Source organism: Aethalodelphis obliquidens, unplaced genomic scaffold (genome assembly GCF_003676395.1).
Source record: "Aethalodelphis obliquidens isolate GAN/ISIS:26980383/991018 unplaced genomic scaffold, ASM367639v1 scaffold50, whole genome shotgun sequence".
In the NCBI taxonomy this organism is placed as follows: Eukaryota; Metazoa; Chordata; class Mammalia; order Artiodactyla; family Delphinidae; genus Aethalodelphis; species Aethalodelphis obliquidens.
Genome location: NW_020837994.1, coordinates 5071821 through 5093549, shown reverse-complemented (window position 1 = coordinate 5093549; position 21729 = coordinate 5071821). Strand labels below are relative to the sequence as shown.

The 21729-nt window shown below is 40.4% G+C and overlaps 1 protein-coding gene across 2 annotated transcripts in view; it reads right to left on the bottom strand.

The window, feature by feature from the left end:
* USP35 (ubiquitin specific peptidase 35) overlaps positions 1-21729 on the bottom strand; it is a 74469-nt gene that overhangs the window by 25347 nt on the left and 27393 nt on the right. The window lies entirely within an intron of this gene.

The window sequence follows — 21729 nt, the reverse complement described above, 5'->3', positions numbered from 1 at the left end:
TCATTGCAGCTCTATTTACAATAGCCCAGAGATGGAAACAACCATAGTGTCCATCATCGGATGAATGGATAAAGATGTGGCACATATATACAATGGAATATTACTCAGCCATAAAAAGAAACGAAATTGAGCTATTTATAATGAGGTGAATAGACCTAGAGTCTGTCATACAGAGTGAAGTAAGTCAGAGAGAGAGAGACAAATACCATATGCTAACACATATATATGGAATTTAAGAAAAAAGATGTCTTGAAGAGCCTAGGGGTAAGACAGGAATAAAGACACAGACCTACTAGAGAACAGACTTGAGGATATGGGGAGGGGGAAGGGTAAGCTGTGACAAAGCGAGAGAGAGGCATGGACATATATACACTACCAAACGTAAGGTAGATAGCTAGTGGGAAGCAGCCGCATAGCACAGGGAGATCAGCTTGGTGCTTTGTGATCACCTGGAGGGGTGGGATAGGGAGGGTGGGAGGGAGGGAGACACTAAGAGCGAAGAGATATGGGAACACATGTATATATATAACTGATTCACTTTGTTGTAAAGCAGAAATTAACACACCATTGTAAAGCAATTATACTCCAATAAAGATGTTAAAAAAAATCCAATTTGAATGTAATAACTTTAAGATGTTAAATGTAATTCCCATGGAACAACAAAGAAAATAGCTTTAAAATATACACAAAGGAAATTAAGAAGGAATTTAAACATTTTGCTGTCAAAAAAAAAATCAACTGAAAACAAAAGAGGACAGGAATGCAGGAAATGAGGGACAAAAAAGCTAGAGGGCATACAGGAAACAGCACAATGACAGAAGTCAGCCCCTCCTTAACACGTAATTACTTTAAAAGTAAATGGATTAAACTCTCTAATCAAAAGACAGAGATTGGCAGAATGGATAAAAATACACAATCCAACTCTAAAGCTCTCTATAAGAGACTCACTTGAGATCCAAAGACACAAGGATGTTGAAAGTGAAAGGATGGAAAAAGATATGCCATGCAAATAATAACCAAAAGAGAGCAGAAGTGGCTGTACTAATTTAAGACAAAATAGACTTTAAGAAAGGTTATGAGGCAAAAAAAGAACATTATATATTAATGAAAGGCTCAATACAGCAAGAAGATATAACAATTACAAACATTTACACACCTAATGACAGGCCATCAAAATATATGATGCAAAAGTTAACAAAATTGAAAAGAGAAATAGACAATTCTACATTAATAGTTGGAGACTTCAAGACCCCACTCACAATAACGAATTGAACAACCAGAAAGAAGTAATTGAGGAACGTAACACATGTAAGAAACATTCCACCCAACAACAACAGCATACACATTTTTCTCAAGTGTACATGGGACATTTTCCAGGAAAGTCTATAAGTTAGGCCACAAATTAAGTCTCAATAGATTTAAAAAGAGAGATACCATACAAAGTATCTTCTCTGACTACCACAAGATAAACTTAGAATTCAATAACATAAAGAAAACTGGAAAATTCACAAAATTGTGGAAACTAAACAACACAGTTTTAAACAACCAATGGATCAAAGAAGAAATCACAAGGGAAATTAGAAAAAACTCAGATATGAACAAACACTAAAATACAACATACCAAAGCTTATGAGACAGAGAAAGTGGTGCTAAGGGAGAAATTTATAGCTATAAATGTTTATGTTAAAAAACAAGAAAGGGGCTTCCCTGGTGGCGCAGTGGTTGAGAGTCCACCTGCCGATGCAGGGGACACGGGTTCGTGCCCTGGTCCAGGAAGATCCCACATGCCGCAGAGCGGCTAGGCCCATAAGCCATGGCCGCTGAGCCAGCATGTCCGGAGCCTGTGCTCCGCAACGAGAGAGGCCACGACAGTGAGAGGCCCACATAACGCAAAAAAAAAAAAAAAAAAAAAACAAGAAAGATCACAAACAACCTAACTTTACAACTTAAGAAACCAGAAAAAGAACAACACAGACCCAAAGCTAAAAGAAGGAAGGAAATGAAAGAGTAGCTAAGATAAATAAACCAGAGGAAAATAATAGAAAAATCAACGAGAAGATCAATAAAATTGATAAAACTTTAGCTAGATGGACTAAGAAAAAAAGAGAAAAGACTCTAAGGTGGGAACATTACTACCAGTTCAATAAAAACAAGGATTATAAAAGTACTATGAACAAGCATACGCCAACAAATTGGGTAACCTAAATGAAACAGACAAATTCCTGGAAACACAAAACCTACCAAGACTACATCATGAAGCAAGAGATATTCTGAATAGGCCTATAACTAGCAGGGAGGTTGAATAAGTAATCAAAGAAAAGCCCTGGACCTGATGGATTCTTGGTGAATTCTACCAAACATCTAAAGAATTAATACCAATCCTTCTCCAACTTCTCCAAAAAACTGAAGAGCAGGGGCCACTTCCTAACTCGTTCTATGAGATCAGCATGATCCTGATACCAAAGCCAGACAAAGATACTAAAAGAAAACCACAAACCAATATTCCTTATGAACATTGATGAAAAAAATCCTCAACAAGGCAAGGGTGTGGAGAAATTGGAACCTTCACATACTGCTGGTAGGAATGTAAAATGGTGAGATCCCTGTGGAAAAGTTTGGCAGTTCCTCAAGAAGTTAAATACAGAATTACCATATGACACAGCAATTCCACTCCCAGTAGACACTCAAAAGAATTGAAAACAGAGACTTAAAGAGGTACTGTATGCCAGTGTTCATTGCAGCACTACTCACAATAGCCAAAAGGTGGGAACAATCCAAGTGTCCATCAACAGAAGAATGAACAAAATGTGGTATATACATACAATAGAATAATATTCAGCAATTAGAAGGAATGAAGTTCTGATACATACTACAGCAGGAATGAACACTGAAATGAGCCAGACACAAAAAAACAAACACTGTAGGAAATTACACAGAGACAGAAAGTAGATTAGTGTTTATCACGGGCTGGAGATGGGAGTAATGGGGAAGTTATTGCTTGATGGGTACAGAGTTTCTGTTTGGGATAATGGAAAAGTTTTGGAAATAGATAGTGGTAGTGGTTGCAGAACACTAATTAATGCCACTAAATTGTACTCTTTAAAATGGTTTAAAAAGCATACTTTGTGTTATATTTCACCAAAATTTTTAAAATACCCTAATTGAAAAAAAATCCTTAACAAAATACTAGCAAACAAAATTCAGCAGAATATTAAAAGGATTATATATCATGACCAAGTGGGATTTATTCCTGGAAAGTATGGATGGTTCAGCGCACAAAAATTGATCAGCATAATACACAATGCCAAAAAATGAAGGAAAAAAAAACACGTGATCATCTAAATTGATACATAAAAAGCATTTGACAAAATTCAACAGCATTTTGTGACTAAAAACACTCAACAAAATAGGAATAAAAGGAAACTACCTCCACATAATAAAAGCCATTTAGAAAACCCCATAGCAAATATAATACTCAATTGTGAAAGACGTGAAAGCTTTCCCTCTAAGATCAGGAACAAGGTAAGGAGGCCTATTTTCACCACTTCTATTCAACATGCTACTGCAACTCTAGGCAGAGCACTTAGGCAAGAAAAAGAAATAAAAGGCATCTGAATTGCAAAGGAAAAAATAAAATTATATCTGTTTGGAGATTATATGATCTTATATTTAGAAAATCCTGAAGACTCCACAGAAAAGCTGTTGGAACTATTAAATGAATTTAGCAAAGTAGCAGGATGCAAAGTCAACACAAAAAATCAGTTGCATTTCTGGACACTAACAATGAAATACCCAAAAAGGAAATTACAAAAGCAATTCCATTTACAATACTACCAAAAAGAATAAAACACTTAGAAATTAACTTAACCAAGGAGGTTAAAGTATTGTACAATGAAAACCACAAAATATTGCTGAGAGAAATTAAAGAACACATGAATAAATGGAAACACATCCCATGTTCATAGACTGGAAGAGTTAATATTGTAAAAATGTCAATATTACCTAAAGTTATCTACAGGTTCAATGCAATCCCTATCAAAATCCCAATGACATATTTTGCAGAAGTAGAAAAGCCCATTCTATAATTCATATGGAATCTAAAGGGACAAATAATGAAAAACAAACTTGAAAGAGAACAAAACTGGAGGACTCACTTTCTGAACACATTTCAACACCTACTACAAAGCTACAATAATCAAAACAAGGTGTTACTGGCATAAAGAGAGACATACAGACCAACGGAATAGAATACAGAGCCGGGAAATAAACCCTCTCATATACAGTCAAATAGTTTTTGACAAGGGTGTCAAGACCATTCCATGGAGGAAAGGACAGTCTTTTCAAGAAATGGTGCTGGGAAAACTAGATATCCACATTCAAAAGAATGAAGTTACCTAACTTACTTAAGTAAGACCCTTACTTAACACCTAATATACAAAACTTAACTCAAAATGGATCAAGGACCTAAATTTACAACCTAAAACAATAAAACTCTTGGAAGAAAACAGGAAAAAAGCTTCATGTTGGATTTGGCAATGATTCTAGGATATGACAACAAAGGCACAGGCAACAACAACAACAAAATAGACAAACTAGACTTCATGAAAACTTAAAATTTTTGTGTATCAGAAGTCACTATCCAGGCTTCTGGTTCAAGACGGCGATGTAGGAGGATCCTGAATTCACCTCCTCTCACAGACACACTGAATATACAGCTACACATGGAACAATTCCCCCTGAAAGAAATTTGAAAACTAGCCAAGTGACTCCTACACATCAGGTTAATGAGGAAAAAACCACAACAAATTGGGTATGAGGGGTTGAGACACAATCTTGCCAGAAACCCCCCCTTCAGTGTGGCGACCCACAATTAGGAGAGAACCCCCAACTCCCAACATCCCCCTAAAGAGGGATGGATTTGAACACCACATCTGTCATCCCAACTTTTAAGGCCTGCACCTGAGAGACAGGCCCCCAAAACACCTACCTTTGAAAATCAACAGACCTTGTATCCACGAGAGCAACAAGGCTATAACAAACTGAAAAACGGTTCTTAAAGGGCTCATATGGACTAACCATGGATAAGCCCCCAGGGCCCAGCACACAGGCAGCTGACTGAAATGCACCCAGTCCTTCTGTGATAGAGGCCTATTTCCTTATCTTAAAAGCTTCAGCCTGGACAGCTGCATATGAATCAATGAAGTTAGAACACACCATCACAATATACACAAAAATAAACTCAAAATGGCTTAAAGACTTAAATATAAGGGCTTCCCTGGTAGTGCAGTGGTTGAGAGTCTGCCTGCCGATGCAGGAGACACGGGTTTGTGCCCCAGTCCAGGAGGATCCACATGCCGCGGAGCGGCTGGGCCCGTGAGCCATGGCCACTGAGCCTGGGCATCCGGAGCCTGTGCTCCGCAATGGGAGAGGCCACAACAGTGAGAGGCCCGCGTACCACAAAAAAAAAAAAAAAAAAAAAAAAAAAAAAACTTAAATATAAGACATCATAAAACTCCTAGAAGAGAACATAGAAAAAACATTCTCTGACATAAACCGTACCAACGTTTTCTTAGGTCAGTCTCCCAAGGCAATAGAAATAAAAGCAAAAATAAACAAACAGGACCTAATCAAACTTATAAGCTTTTGCACAGCAAAGGAAACCATAAACAAAATGAAAAGACAACATACAGACTGGGAGAAAATATTTGCAAACAATGTGACTGACAAGGGCTTAATTTTGAAAATATATAAACAGTTCATAAAACTCAGTAAGAAAAAGACAAATAACCCAACGAAAAAATGAGCAGAAGACCTAAATAGACATTTCTCCAAAGACAAACAGATGGCCAAGAGGCACATGCAAATTTGTTCAACATTGCTAATTATTAGAGAAATGCAAATCAAAACTAAAATGAGGTACCACCTCACATCGGTCAGAATGGCCAGCATCAAAAAGTCTATAAATAATAAATGCTGGAGACGGTGTAGAGAAAAGGGAAGCCTCTTACATGGTTGGTGGGAATGTAAATTGGTGTAGCCACTATGGAAAACAGTATGGAAGTTCCTCAAAACACTAAAATTAGAGTTGCCATATGATCTAGCAACGCCACTCCTGGGCATATATCCAGAGACAGCTCTAATTCGAAATTATACATGCACCTCTATGTTCAGAGCAGTACTATGTACAATAGCAAACAGTACTGGAAGCAACCTAACTGTTCATCAACAGAGGAATGGATAAAGATGTGGGGGGGGGGGGTGTGTGTATACACACACACACATATATACACACACACACACATACATACATACAGTGGAATACTACTCAGACATAAAAATGAATAAAAGAATGCCATTTGCAGCAGAGATTATCACACTAAGTGAAGTAAGTCAGAAAGAGAAAGACAAATACCATATGATATCACTTACATGTGGAATCTAAAATATGACACAAATGAACTTATTGACAAAACAGAAACAGGCTCACAGACAGAAAACAACCTTATGGTTACCAAAGGGCAAAGAGGGTGGGGGAGGGATAAATTAGGAGCTTGGAATTAGCAGATACAAATTGCTATATATAAAAAACATAGACAACAAGGACCTACTGTATAGCACAGGGAACTAGATTCAATATCCTGTAATAAACCATAATGGGAAAGAATATGTACATATATGTATAACTGATTAACTTTGCTATACACCATAAACTAATACAACACTGTAAATCGATTATACTTGAATAAAAATTTTAAAACATAAATAAAATAAAAAAGCTTCAGCCTGAGGGACAGGCTTCTAATTTAACACACATCTAAGGGCCAACTGACATATTCTCCAAAGACCGCAGAGGCTGGCAGACGCCATCTTCACACTCTCCTTTGCTCCAGGCTGGTGGTGTCTCCCAGAAAGGAGTCTCTGTACACACATCTGGGGGCCCAGTTTTTATAGCTGCCACCCAGGGGATACCTCTTGAATGCCTGACCCTGGTGGCCAGCAGGGCTTACACCTGTGGGTCCTACAGGCCTGTAACAGATAGAGCAACAGTTCTTAACTGGCTAACTCCTCAGGCAACAGTAGAGGCAGCAGACAGAAATGTGCAGTCTTCCCACGAAAGAGAACTATTAGCTTATCTTCATAGCTGTAACTTGAGGGTCAGGCTTCCAGTTAAACAATCACAATGCTCTCCAGACAATGGGGAGGTCCCCAGATGCCATGTTCACACTCTCCCACTACTGCAACCCAAGTTGCTTGTGTCTCCAAAAAAGGAGCTTGTGCACGTCTGGCACCCCAGCTTTTGTGGCTGTCACTGAAATGACACATCCCTGTCAGCATGGCTCCCTCTGGTAGCCCAGTGGGGCTTGTGTTCACAGGTTCAACAGGATGGTAGCAAATAGTTCTTACCCGGCGATCACCCCAGAGCTCAGTCAAGAGGGGGTAGATAGAAATGCCCATCTCCCAGGCTTCGCCTGAAAGAGGTATAGTTCCTTACTTCAAAAGCTTCTGTCCAGCTTCCAATCAGCCTGCATCTAGTTACTGACTGAGATCCTCCCCTTGGGGAAACTGGCACTTGGCACAACCTCAGCTACTAAGAGCCACTAAGAACAAAGCAGGCTACCTAGACAATCATAAAGGTTTGAGCAACAGCCAAGAGCAAGGGCAGGGTGGAACAAAAAGGTTCATCTACATGAGACCACTCCTTCAAAACTAGAAGAGGGGCTGTTTTATCAAATGCATAGAAACCAACACAGAGAGTCAAGGAGAATGAAAAAACAAAGAATACGTTCCAAAAAAAGAACAAGATAAAACCTCAAAAAAAAAAAGATTTAGGGCTTCCCTGGTGGCGCAGTGGTTGAGAGTCTGCCTGCCGATGCAGGGGACACGGGTTCGTGCCCCAGGCCAGGAAGATCCCGCATGCCACGGAGCAGCTGGGCCCGTGGGCCATGGCTGCTGAGCCTGCACGTGCGGAGCCTGTGCTCCACAACGGGAGAGGCCACAACAGTGAGAGGCCCACGTATCACCAAAAAAAAAAAAAAAAAATTTAAATGGGGAATTCCCCGGCGGTCCAGTGGTTGGGACTCCACGCTTTCACTGCTGAGGGTACAGGTTCAATCCCTGGTCGGGGAACTAAGATTCCGCAAGCCACAAGGCACGGCCAGAAACAAAAAAGATTTCAATGAAACAGTGACAAGTGATTTAACAATAAATAGTTCAAAATGATGGTCATGAAGATGCTCACCAAAGTATGAACAATGCATGAACAAAGTGGGACTTTCAACAAAGAGAGAGAAAATATTAAAAAGTACCAAACAGAAATCACAGAGTTGAAGAATATAATAACTGCACTGAAAAATACAATAAAGCGGTGGGGGGGGGGGGTTCAACATCAGACTAGATGAAGCAAAGAAAGGATCAGCAAACTTGAAGACACAGCATAAGAATTCATGCAATAAGAGCTGCTGAAAGGAAAGAGAATGAAAAAGAGTAAAGACAGCTTGAGGGACTTATGGGACCATATCAAGGGGACCAATATTCACATTATAGGGGACTCAGAGGAGAAGAGAGGGTAAGGGGTAGAAAACTAATTTGATGAAATAATGGCTGAAAACTTCCCATATCTAGGGAAGGAAACATTCAGATCCAGGAAGCCCAGAGAGTTCCAAAGAAGATGAGTCCAGCCATTATCATTTAACTGTCAAAAGTTAAAGACAAGGAGAGAATCTCAAAAGCAGCTAGGAAAAAACAAATTGTTATATACAAGGGAACCCCCATAAGAATACCAGCATATTTTTAAACAGAAATTTTACAGACCAGAAGGGAGTGGCATGATATATTCAAAGTGCTGAAAGAAAAAAAAAAAACTGCCAACCAAGAATACTCTACCCTGCAAAGCTGTCTTTCAAAACTGAAGGAGAGAGTTTTCCAGACAAACAAAAGCTGAAGGAGTTCATCACCACTAGACCAACCTTACAAGAAATGTTAAAGGGGCTTCTTTAAGCTGCAGTGAAAGGGCACTAATAAGTAACAGGAAAACATACGAAAGTATAAATCTCACTGGTAAAGGTAAATATATAGTAAAATTCAGAATAATCTCATGCTGTAAAGTGGTGAATTAATTAAGCTCGTATGAAGGTTAAAAGACAAAAGGAGTAAAAATAATATAACTATAATAATTTGTTAATGGATACACAAGATAAAAAGATATAAACTGTGACATCAAAAACATAAAACATGATGAGGAGAGTAAACATACTAGTGCTTTAGAATGATCTCGAACTTAAGTTATCAACTTAAAATAGACTATAATAAATATAAATTGTTTTATGTAAGCCTCACTGTAACCACAAAGCAAAAACCTATATAGTACATACACATACATACACAAAGAGAAAGGAATCTAAGCATGCCACTATAGAAAATCAGGAAGACAGCAAGAGAAAAAGAATAAAGGAATTACAAAACAGTCAGAAAACAATTAACAAAAGTACAATATGTACATACTTATCTATAATTACTTTAAATGTAAATGGATTAAATTCTCCAATCAAAAGACAAGAGTGGCATTCAGGATTAAAAAACAAGACTCACTTCAGATAAGTACAAAGACAGACTGAAAGTAAAAGCACGGAAAGTAAAAGACAGTCCATGCAAATGGACACCAAAAGAAAGCTTGAGTAGTAACAGTTTGACAAAATAGACTTAAAGACAAAGACTGTAGTAAGAGACAAAGGAGGTTATTATGTAATTATGAAAGGTTAAAGCAACAAGAGGATATGACATCTGTACCCAACATAGGAGCATCTAAATATATAAAACAAATATTAACAGACCTAAAGTGAAAAACTGACAGCAATACAGTAACAGTAGAGGACTTTAATACCCCACTTTTATTAACAGATAGATCATTCAGACATGTTGGGCTTAAACAACATATTAGAACAGATGGACATAATAAGACCTATAAAGAACATGACAGCCAAAAGCAACTGAATACACATTCTACTCAAGCACACATGGAACATTCTTCTGGACAGAGCATACATCAGGCAACAAGTCTTAATGAACTTAAGAAGACTGAAATGATATCAAGCATCTTTTCTGAGCACAATGGTGTAAAATTAGAAATCAATTACAAGAAGAAAACTGGAAAATTCACAAATATTTGGAGATTGAACAACATGCTACTGAACCAATGGGTTAAAGAAGAAATCAAAAGTTAAATTTAAAAATACCTTGAGAGGGCTTCCCTGGTGGCACAGTGGTTGAGAGTCCACCTGCCAATGCAGGGGACATGGGTTTGAGCCCTGGTCCGGGAAGATTCCACATGCCATAGAGCAACTAAGCCCGTGTGCCACAACTACTGAGCCTGTGCTCTAGAGCCTGTGAACCACAACTACTGAGCCCATGTGCCACAACTACTGGAGCCCACGTGCCTAGAGTCATGCTCCACAACAAGAGAAGCCACCGCAATGAGAAAGCTGCACACCGCAACGGAAGAGTAGCTCCCTCTCACCGCAACTAGAGAAAGCCCACACACCGCAACAAAGACCCAACACAGCCAAAAATTAATTAATTAATTAATTTTAAAATACCTTGAGAAAAATTAAAAACGGAAATACAGCATACTAAAAATTATGGGGCGCAGCAAAAGCATTTCTAAGAGGAAAGTTCATGGCAATAAATGCCTAGCTTAAGATACAAGAAAGATCTCAAATAAATGACCTAACTTTAAACCATAAGGAACTGCAAAGAACAACACACTAAAGCCCAAAGTTAGTAGAAGGAAGGAAAGAAAGATCAGAGGAGATAAATGAAATAGACACTAAAAAGACAACAGAAAAGACCAGTGACACTAAAAGCTAGTTTTTTAAAAAGATAAACAATATAGAAAAACCATTTACCAAGAAAAAATGAGAGAAGACACAAACAAAATCAGAAATGTAAGGAACATTATGACTGATAGCAGAGAAATACAAAAGAGCATAAAGATACCACTATGAAAAACTATACACCAAAAAAAAAGGAAAACCTGGAAAAATGGATAAATTCTTAGAAACATACAACCTGTCAAGACTGAATGGTAGTGGGGAGGAATCAAGATGGCAGAGGAGGAGCACATGGAGCTCGCCTCCTCCCACAAAAACATCACAAATACATCTACAAGTGGAACAATTTGCACAAAACATCTACTGAACGCTGGCAGAAGACCTCAGACTTCCGAAAGGACAAGAAACCTCCAAGTAACCAGGTAGGACAAAAGAAAGAAAGAGACAGAGAAAGGAATTGGGACAGGAACTGTGCCCCAGGAAGGGAATTGTAAAGGAGGAAAGGTTCCCACACCCTGGGAAGTCCCCTCACCAGGGGGGAGATCAGCCTGGATGGAGGGGGAGTTTCACAACCCAACCTCCAAGGAGAGCACAGCAACCAGTTTGCAGAAGGCAAAACAAAGAGTGACCTGCAAAGATGATTGGTACTGCCACCCTGCACTCCCCAGCCTGAGATACTCATCCACTGGTGCAGGCAGGGGTTGGGTGATGAAGTGCGGGCTTTGGAGGTCAGACCCAGGGAGAGGACCAGGATTGGCTGCACAGAGACAGCCTGAAGAGGCTGGAATGTGGCAACTGAGGGTGCACTCGGAAGAAGCCTGGGCCCACCAGAGAAGCAAGACACTACGGTTGGGAGGCGCACAAGAAGAGCGGTGGGACCACCATAGGAGCTTCTTTCCCTGTGCGTGTGCTCTCAGGCAACAGGACACCACCTACATGAGCTCCGGGGGCAGCATGAGCTGCTGCTGCCATCATGGGCTCCAGAGGCAGGCACGGGCTGCCACCACCACTAAGGGACACACGAGTAGGCGCCAATCACTGCCCCCACCATCAGGGGAGAGCGCAAGGGCAGCAATCAGGTGAAAATCGCCGCCACTGCTGTCCCAGGAGTGTGTGGGCAACCACAGATGCTAAGAGATGGGCGCAGGCACCAATCTCCAATCACTGCCCCTGCTGTGCCAGGGGCACACTGGCCACCACCGCCACTGGGAGACCGTGTGCCAACTGCTGCCCCAGCCATACTAGGAGTGGGCACAAGCTGCCGCACCTACACGCCCCATAAAAAGGGGGACACGAGCAGCACACACTGAGGAAGGAGGCAGCAAGTATCCAAACTAATAGCAGCCCCTCAATTCTGGACAAGACGTCAGAGTAGGACTTGAGCTCACATCCTCTCAGAAAAACACCCAAATCACAGCTAACTGGTGAACAACCATCGTCAAAAGAGACGGGAACTTATCAAAATTATATATATTTTTTTACATCAAAAGACAAAGAAGAAGCCACAAGGAGAAAGAGTGAGAGTTCTAATCCCATATCAGGCTCCCCAGCCGGAGGATCTGGCACTGGGAGAAGCCCCCAGAGCATTTGTCTTTGAAGGCCAGCAGGGCTTCAGTGCAGGAGCTCTATAGGACTGGCGTAAACAGAGACTCAACCCTTGGAGGGCACACACAAGGTTTCATGTACACTGAGACCCAGCACAAAGCAATAACTCCACAGGAGCCTGGGATGGACCTACCTACCGAGGCTTGGAGGGTCACGTGGGGAGGTGGGGGTCAGCTGTGGCTCACTGGGGGGCAAGGACACTGGTGGCAGAGGCCACAGAAAATATTGATCGGTGTGAGCTCTGCCGAAAATCGGTATTTTGGCATCAAGACGTGGCCCTAACCAACAGCTTACAGGCTACAGTACTGCAACAACTCACGCCAAACAACCAGCAGGATGGGAACACAGCCCCATCCATCATCAGACAGCCTGCCTAAAGCTGTTCGTAGCTCACAGCCACATCTAAACACACCACTGATCACCAGAGAAACAAGACTCAGCTTCACCCACCAGTGGGCAGGCAACAGTACCCCCCACAAGGAAGCCTGAACAAGCCCCAGGACCAACCACACCACCAGGGGACAGACACCAGAAGCAACAAGAGCTACAATGCTGCAGCTAGCAGAAAGGAGATCACTAATGCAGAAAGTTAGACAAAATGAAACGACAGAGAAATATGTTCCAGACAAAGGAACAAGATAAAAACCCACAAGAACAATTAAATGGAGTTATGCAACATACCTGAAAAAGAGTTTAGAGTAATGATAGTAAAGATGATCCAAGATCTCAGAAAAAGAATGGAGGCACAAATCACGAAGATACAAGAGATACTTAACAAAGAGCTAGAAGATTTAAAGAACAGAGATGCACAATGCAATAAATGAAATGCAAAATACACTAGAAGAAATCAATAGCAGAATAAATGAGGCAGAAGAACAAATAAGTGACCTGGAAGACAGATTGGTGGAAATCACTGCTGCTGAACAGAATAAAGAAAAAAGACTGAAAAGAAATAAGGACAGTCTCAGAAACCTCGGGACAACATTAAATGTGCCAACATTCACATTACAGGGGTCCCAGAAGGAGAAGACAGACAGAAAGAACCTGAGAAAATATTTTTAGCGATTATAGCTGAAAAGTTCCCTAATGTGAGAAAGAAAACACTCACTCAAGTGCAGGAAGCACAGAGAGTCCGAAACAAGATAAACTCAAGGAGGAACGGGCCAAGACACATATTAATCAAACAGACAAAATTAAAAACAGAGAAAATATTCAAAGCAACAAGGGAGAAGCAACAAACAACATACAAGGGACTCCCCATAAGGTTATCAGCTGGTTTTTCAGAAGAAACTCTGCAGGCCAGAAGGGAGTGGCACAATATATTTAAAGTGATGGAAGGGAAAAACCTACAACCAAGAATACTCTACCCAGCAGGGCTCTCATTCAGATTTGATGGAGAGATCAAAAGCTTTACAGACAAGCAAAAGCTAAGACAATTCAGCACCACCAAACTAGCTTTACAAAAAATGCTAAAGGAACTTCTCTAGGGGGAAAAGAAAAGGCCACAACTAGAATTATGAAAATTATGCATGGAAAAGCTCACAGGTAACGGCAAACATACAGTAAAGGTAGGAAATCATCCACACACAAATATATCAAAACAAGTAATCATGAGAAGAGAAGAGTACAAATGCAGGACATTGGAAATGCATTGGAAATTAAGAGACGAGAAATTTAAAACAATCTTGTACATATTACAGACTGCTATATAAAAACCCCATGGGAACCACAAACAAAAAATTTGCAGTGGATACACACACAGAATATAAAAAGCAGTCCAAACACAACACTGAAGACAGACATCAAATCACAAGAGAAAACAACAAAAGAGGAAGGGAAGAAAAAAGACCTTCAAAAATAAACCCAAGGGCTTCCCTGGTGGCGCAGTGGTTGGGAGTCCACCTGCCGATGCAGGGGACGTGGGTTCGTGCCCCGGTCCAGGAGGATCCCACATGCTGTGGAGCAGCTGGGCCCATGAGCCATGGCTGCTGGGCCTGCGTGTCTGGAGCCTGTGCTCCGCAACGGGAGGGGCCACGACAGTGAGAGGCCCACATACCACAAAAAAAAAAAAAAAAATCAATTAACAAAATGGCAATAAGAACATACATATCAATAATTACTTTATATGGAAATGGATTAAATGCTCCAACCAAAAGACACAGACTGGCTGAATGGATACAAAAACGAGACCCGTATACATGCTGTCTACAAGAGACCCACTTCAGATCTAGTGACACATATAGACTGAAAGTGAGGGGACTGAAAATCGTATTCCATGCAAATGGAAATCAAAAGAAAGCTGAAGTAGCAACACTTATATCAGACACAACAGACTTTAAAATAAAAACTGTTACAAGAAGCAAAGAAGGACACTACATAATGATCAAGGGATCAATTCAAAAAGAAAAAACAACAATTGTAAATATATATGCACACAACACAGGAGCACCTCAATATATAAAGCAAATGCTAACCATAAAAGGAGAAATCAACAGTAACACAATGATAGTGGGGGACTTCAACAACCCCACTTTCATCCCTGGACAAATCATCCAGACAGAAAATCAATAAGGAAAACCAGACCTTAAATGACACGTTAGACCAGATAAACTTAACTGATATTTATAGAACATTCCATCCAAAAGCAAGAAAATACACCTTCTTCTCAAGTGCATGTGGAACATTCTCCAGGATAGATCACATCTTGGGCCACCAATCAAGCCTTGGTAAATTGAAATCATATCAATCATTGCTTCCAACCACAATGCTATGAGATATGAAATCAATTGCAGGAAAATTGGCATATATACACTAATAAGTATAAAATAGATAACTAATAAGAACCTGCTGTATAAAAAATAAATAAAATAAAATTCAAAAAAAATTATTAAAAAAACACAAGCACGTGGACAGTAAACAATATGATACTGAACAACCAATGTATCACTGAAAAACTCAAGGAGGAAATCAAAAAATACCTAGAGAAAGATGAAAACTAAAACATGACAATCCAAAACCTATGGGACATAGTAAAAATACTTCTAAAAGGGAGGTTTATAGCAATACACGCTCTCCTCAGGAAACAAAAAAACATCTCAAATAAACAACCTAACCTTACACCTAAATTAACTAGAAAAGAACAAAAATCCCAAAGTTAGTAGAAGGAAAGAAATGATAAAGATCAGAGCAGAATTAAATAAAATAGAGATGAAGAAAACAATAGAAAAGCTCAATGAAACTAAAAGCTATCTTTTCAAAGAACAAAATTGATGTGTAGCCAGACTTGTCCAGAAAAAAGGGGAGAGGGCTCAAATCAATAGAATCAGAAATGGGGCTTCCCCGGTGGCGCAGTGGTTGCGAGTCCGCCTGCCGATGCAGGGGACACGGGTTCATGTCCCGGTCCGGGAAGATCCCACATGCCGCGGAGCGGCTGGGCCCGTGAGCCATGGCCGCTGAGCCTGCGCGTCCGGAGCCTGTGCTCCACAGCAGGAGAGGCCACAACAGTGAGAGGCCCGTGTACCACACACACAAAACAAAAATAGAATCAGAAATGAAAAAGAAGTTACAATTGACAGCACATAAATATAAAGATCATAAGAGATTACTACAAGCAACTATATGCCAATAAAATGGACAACATAAAAAAACAGACAAACTGGGCTTCCCTGGTGGTGCAGTGGTTGAGAGTCCACCTGCCGATGCAGGGTACAGGGGTTCGTACCCCGGTCCGGGAAGATCCCACATGCCCTGGAGTGCCTGGGCCCGTAAGCCATGGCCGCTGAGCCTGCGCCTCCGGAGCCTGTGCTCCGCAACAGGAGAGGCCACAATAGTGAGAGGCCCACGTACCACAAAAAAAAAAAAAGAACAGACAAACTCTTAGAAAGGCACTACCTTCCAAGACTGAACCAGGAAGGAATAGAAAATATAAACAGACAAATCACAAGCACTGAAATTGAAACTGATTTAAAAACGTCCAACAAGGGCTTCCTTGGTGGTCCAGTGGTTAAGACTAAGCATTTCCACTGCAGGAGGTGTGGGTTCGATCCCTGGTCAGGGAAGTTCCACATGCCATGAGGTGCAGCCAAAAATAAACTTCCAACAAACAGCAGTCCAGGACCAGATGGCTTCACAGATGCTGTCCATTGAACATTTACAGAAGAGTTAACACTCATCCTTCTCAAACTGTTCCAAAACAATGCAGAGAAAGGAACACTCCCAAGCTCATTCTATGAGGCCACAATTACCCTGATACCAAAACCAAAGATAGCACACACACACACACAAAAACTTACAGGCCAATATCACTGATGAACACAAATGCAAAAATCCTCAGCAAAATACTAGCAAACTGAATCCAACAATACATTAAAGGGACCATAACACCATGATCAAGTGGGATCAATCCTAGGGATGCAAGGATCTTTCTTTTCTTCCTTCTTTCCTTCCTTCCTTTTTTCTCTCTTTCTTTTCTTTCTCTCTCTCTCTGTCCCTCTCTTTCTTTCTTTCTTTATTTTTGGCTGCATTGGGTCTCCACTGCTGCATGGAGGCTTTCTCTGCTTGTGGTGAGCAGGGGCTACTCTTTTGTGGTGCATGGGCTTCTCATTGCAGTGGCTTCTTGTGTTGCAGAGCATGGGCTCTAGGCACGTGGACTTCAGTAGTTGTGGCACATGGGCTCAGTAGTTGTGGCTCGTGGGCTCTGGAGTGCAGACTCAGTAGTTCTGGCGCACAGGCTTAGTTGCTCCGCAGCGTGTGGGATCTTCCCAGACCAGGGATTGAACCCATGTCCCCTGCATTGGTAGGCGGATCTGTAACCACTGTGCCACCAGGGAAGCCCCGCAAGGATTTTTCAATATCCACAAATCAATCAGTGTGATACACCACATTAACAAATTGAAGAATACAAACCATGCAATCATCTCAATAGATGCAGAAAAAGCTTTTGACAAAATCCAACACCCACTTAATGATAAAACCTCTCCAGAAAGTGGGCATAGAGGGAACCTACCTCAACATAATTATGGTCATATATGACAAACCTACAGCTAACATCATACTCAATGGTGAAAAGCTGAAAGCATTTCGTCTAAGATCAGGAACACGACAAGGATGTCCACTCTCACCACTTTTATTCAACACAGTTTTGGAAGTCCCAGCTGCAGCAATCAGAGAAGAAAAAGAAATAAAAGGAATCCAGATTGGAAAAGCAGAAGGAAAACTGTCACTGCTTGCAGATGACATGATACTATACATAGAAAATCCCAAAGATGCTACCAGAAAACTATTAGAGCTCATCAATGAATTCAGTAAAGTTGCAGGATAGAACATTAATACACAGAAATCTGTTGCATTTCTATACGCTAACAACAAAACATCAGAGAGAGAAATTAAGGGAACAATTCCATTTACCATCGCATCAAAAACAGTAAAATACCTAGGAGGCAAAAAACCTGTACTCTGGAAACTATAAGATGCTGATGAAAGAAATCGAAGATGACACAAACAGATGAAAAGATATACCATATTCTTGGACTGGAAGAATCAATACTGTCCAAATGACTATACTACCCACTGTAATCTACAAATTCAATGCAACCCTTATCAAATTACCAATGGCATTTTTCATAGAATTAAAACAAAAAATCTTAAAATTTGGATGGAAACACAAAAGACCCCAAATAGCCAAAGCAATCTTGGGAAAGAAAAACAAAGCTGGAGGAATCAGGCTCCCTGACTTCAGACTATACTATAAAGCAACAGTCATCAAAATAGTATGGTACTGGCACAAAGACAGACTTATAGATTAATGGAACAATGGAATGCTACTCAGCCATAAAAAAGAACAAAATAATGCTGTTTGCAGCAACATGGATACAAATAGAGATTTTCATACCAAGTGAAGTAAGTCAGAAAGAGAAAGACAAATACCATATGATATCACTTATACATGGAATCTAAGATATGGCACAAATGAACCTATCTACAAAACAGAAACAGACTCACAGACATAGAAATCAGACTTGTGGTAGCCAAGGGGAAGCAGAGTGGAAGAGGGACAGGCTTGGAATTTGGGGTTGGTAGATGCAAACTATTACATTTAGAATGGATAAACAACGAGGTCCTTCTGTATAGCACAGGGAATTATATCCAATCTCTTGGGATAAACCATAATGGAAAAGAATATTTAAAAAAGAATGTATACATGTGTAAAACTGAGTCACTCTGCTGCACAGCAGAGATTGGCATAACATTGTAAATCAACTATACTTCAATAAAAAAAAGAAAGAAAGAAAAAAGAAAACCACAAACTACTACCAGAAAAAAAAAAAGGCATAATCTGAATAGACATTTTCCAAAGAAGACATCCAAATGACCAACAGGTACATGAAAAGGTGCTCAACATCACTAATCATCAAGGGAAATGCAAATCACAACCAGAATGAGTTATTATCTCACACTGTCAGAACAGCTATTATCAAAAACACAACAAATAACAAGTGTTGGCGAGGATGTAGAGAAAAGAGAACCTTTGTGCACTGCTGACAGAAATGTAAATTGGTACATACCCACTACAGAAAACAGTATGGAGGTTCCTCAAAAAAGTAAAAACAGAACTACCATATGATCTAGCAATTCCACTTCTGGGTATTTATCTGAAGAAAACAAAAACATTACTTAAAAAGATATATGCACCCCCCATGTTCACTGCAGCATTATTTAGAATAGCCAAAACAATGACACAACATAAGTGTCCACTGACGAATGGATAAAGAAAATGTGGTATACACACACACACACACACACACACAAAAGAATATCATTCAGCCACAAGAAATAAGGAAATCCTGCCATTTATGACAATTAGATAAACCTTGAGTGTGATACACTAAGCAAAATGAGCTATACAGAAAAACACATATATTGTATGATCTCACTTACATATGGAATCTAAAAAAACAAACAATCTCATTGATACAGAGAACAGACTGATGGTTGCCAGAGGAGGGGATCTGGTATGGGTGAAATAGGTAAAGGAGGTCAAAAGATACAAACTCTCAGTTGTAAAATAAATAAGTCCTGAGAATGTAATGTACAGCATGCTTACTATAGTTAGTAATACTGTATTATATATTTGAAAGTTGCTAACAGAATAAATCTTAAAAGTTCTCATCACAAGAAAATTTGTAACTATGTGTGGTGATGGATGTTAAGTAGACTAATTATGGTGATCATTTCAAATATAGCCATATGGTTGACCCTTGAACAATGCAGGGGTTGGGGCGCCAACGCCCATACTGTTGAAAATCCACGCATAACTTTTCACTCCAAGACATAACTGCTCATAGCCTACTGTTGACTGGAAGCCTGACCAATAACATAAGCAGTTGATTAACACATACTTTTTATGTTTTTTATATATCAACATATATTTCATACATTCATGACATACCTTTTTCTTTTTTTTTTTTTTTTGATATTTCTAGGCTACAAGGTTTGCCTTCAATTTATTTCAAATAATTGCAAATCTCCAAAAATTTTTCCAAAATATTTACTGGAAAAAGTCCACATATAAGTGGACCCATGCAATTCAAATGTATGTTGTTCAAGGGTCAACTAACTATATATTGAATCAATACATTGTACACCTGAAATTAATATGTTATGTCAATTACATCTCAATAAAAGTAAATTTAAAAATAAAAGCAACCTCTTTTAACAGAGAAAAAGAAAAAAACACCATCCACAGAAAATCTAAAAAAATGGTACAAACGAACTTATTTACAAAACAGAAGTAGAGTCACAGATGTAAAAACAAAAACAAAAACTATTGGGCTTCCCTGGTGGCGCAGTGGTTGAGAGTCTGCCTGCCGATGCAGGGGACACAGGTTCGTGCCCCGGTCCGGGAAGATCCCACATGCTGCGGAGTAGCTGGGCCACTGAGCCTGCGCGTCTAGAGCCTGTGCTCCGCGACGGGAGAGGCCACAACAGTGAGAGGCCCTCGTACCGCAAAAAAAAAAAAAAAAAAACAACTATTTATGTTTGGGGATTGGTTCAAGATGGTGGAGTAGAAGGACATGCTCTCACTCCCTCTTGTGGGAGCACCAGAATCACACCTAACTGCTGAACAATCATCAACAGGAAGACACTGGAAATCACCAAAAAAGATAGCTCACATCCAAAGACAAAGGAGAAGCCACAATGAGATGGTAGGAGGGGCACAGTCACAATAAAATCAAATCCCATAAATGCTGGGTGGGTGACTCACAAACTAAAGAACACTTATACCACAGAAGTCCACCTACTGGAGTGAAGGTTCCGAGTCCCACGTCAGGCTTCCCAACCTGGGGGTCCAGTAATGGGAGGAGGAATTCCTAGAGAATCAAACTTTGAAGGCTAGCGGGATTTGATTGCAGGTCTTCGACAGGACTGGGGGAAACAGAGACTCCACTCTTGGAGGGCACACACAAAGTAGTGTGCACACTGGGACCCAGGGGAAGGGGCATTGAGCCCATAAGAGACTGAACCAGACCTACCTGCTAGTGTTGGGAGGGTCTCCAGCAGAGGCGGAGGGTGGCTGTGGCTCACCATGAGGACAAGGACACTGGCAGCAGAAGTTCTGGGGAAGTACTCCTTGACGTGAGCCCTCCCAGAGACCGCCATTAGCCCCACAAAAGAGCCTGGGTAGGCTCCAGTGTTGGGTCACCTCAGGTCAAACAACCAACAGGGACGGAACCCAGCCCCACCCATCAGCAGTCAAGCAGATTAAAGTTTTACTGAGCTCTGCCCACCAGAGCAACAGCCAGCTCTACCCACCACCAGTCCCTCCCATCAGGAAACCTGCACAAGCATCTCAGATAGCCTCATCTACCAGAAGGCAGACAGCAGAAGCAAGAACTACAATCCTGCAGCCTGCCGAACAAAAACCACAATCACAGAAAGAGAGACAAGATGAAAAGGCAGAGGTCTATATACCAGATGAAGGAACAAGTTAAAACACCAGAAAAACAACTAAATGAGGTGGAGATAGGCAACCTTCCAGAAAAAGAATTCAGAATAATGATAGTAAAGATGATCCAGGACCTCGGAAAAAGAATGGAGGCAAAGATTGAGAAGATGACAGAAGTGTTTAACAAAGACCTAGAAGAATTAAAGAACAAACAAACAGAGATGAACAATACAATAACTGAAATGAAAAATACACTAGAAGGAATCAATAGCAGAATAACTGAGGCAGAAGAACGGATAAGTGACCTGGAAGACAGAATGGTGGAATTCACAGCTGCAGAACAGAATAAAGAAA